Below are 1,689 nucleotides of genomic sequence, written 5' to 3'. Positions count from 1 at the left end.
CTGCGAGTTTCTACCAGCAAAAGTGGGTTTATTTGGGAAGAAGAGTATTTGTCCTCCTGTGACTGGAGTAACATTACATTCCTCTGCACATGGATAGCCAGCCGTCTAGCACCCTTTGTTGAAAAGACCATTGTTTCCCCAACGTCATGTTGTCTGCCCTTGTCAAAATTCAGTTGACCATAGATGAGAGGGTTACTTTCTGGGTTTTCAGTCAAATCCCACTGATCTGTATGTATATTTTTATGACAGTATCACAACGATTTATTTACTGTTGCTTTGCTTGAAGGTTTGAAATTGGGAAGTATGAGCTTCTACCTTTGATTTTTTTTGATCGTTTTGTGGTCCCTTGATTTTCCATACAACCGTAAGATTAGTTTGTGCATTTCTTCTGAGAGGCCTTTGTGAATTTTCCTGGGAATCAAATTGAATCTACCACTTGCATTGTGTACTATCGTCATTTAGCAATAGTACATTTAAATAGTCTTCAATTTCTTCCAGCAGTGTTTTTTTATATCTATTCTCAAGTATTTTATTCATGTTGATGTTCCCTAAAATGGAATCGTTTTCTCTAATTCTTCTTTGTAAGATTCATTGCTACTGTCTACAAATAAGTGAGATATTTGTGTATCGATATTTTATCCTGTAACTTTCCTGAATTAGGTGACTAACTCCAATCATTTTGTTGATTCTTTAAGAAGTTCTTTACATAAGGTGCTGTCCTCTCTGGTTTCTGAATAGGTGTAGTTCTATCTTTTCCTTTCTGTGTGGATGCATTATTTTTCTTTCCTCATTGCTCTGTGTAGAACTTTTAGTACCTTACTAGGTAACGGGTGAAAAGCCTGCATCTTGGCATTGTTCCCGATATCAGAAGAAAACTTACAGTCTTCAAAATTTAGAATGATGTTTGCTGTAGGTTTTTTAAACATATAACCCTTTTTTCCTACTTTTTTTGGGTCTTTATCATGAACTAGCATTGAAATTTTTTTAAGCTTTTCCTGTTGTAACTAATATGATCACATGATTTCATTTAAAAAATTATGGTGCATAAAATTGCTTGGAGTCAATGTGTTAAATTATGCTTGAATATCTAGGCTTGACTTGCTTATCTTGTGCAATACTTTTGAATGGTTAGGATTTAGGGTTTAGGGTAGAGTTTAGGGTTTAGGGTGAGGGTTAGGGTTTAGGCTTAGGGGTTAGGGTTAGGGGGTTAGGGTTAGGGTTAGGATCAGAGCCCTGGAGGCTCCAGGCGCTGAACCCCCAGCAGTGCAGTGGTCTCCCTGGATGGCTGATTGGAGGGAGCATGGGAGGATGCCAGCCAGCCATCAGACTTGGCTTCCAAGGCAGGGCTCCTCTTTGGGCTAGTATACAGGGGTGCCTCTGGAGCCCCCTCGTGCAGCTCCATTCTGGCTTTGAAAATGATATGGTGCTGTTCCGTGTGCCACGCTGAGTCATCCTGAACTATCTCTGGGCCCTGGGTCCCTGCTTGTATCAGACCTAGGACTCGGGTCCCCATGAGGTGTAGCCTCGGCTAGGGTTTGGGTTCGGGTTCTATCCAAGGGAGTCACCAGGGCAGAAGCGATACCAGTCTGGTGCGAGTTTGAGCCCCGCATTGTGCTCAGTGCTGTCTGCTTGGAACTCTGAGCCTGCTTCAAAACCTGTGTCTCCCTCTCTCTGCCCCTTCTTTACTTG

Source organism: Suricata suricatta, chromosome X (genome assembly GCF_006229205.1).
Source record: "Suricata suricatta isolate VVHF042 chromosome X, meerkat_22Aug2017_6uvM2_HiC, whole genome shotgun sequence".
Taxonomy (NCBI): Eukaryota; Metazoa; Chordata; class Mammalia; order Carnivora; family Herpestidae; genus Suricata; species Suricata suricatta.
This window is presented reverse-complemented; position numbering follows the sequence as displayed.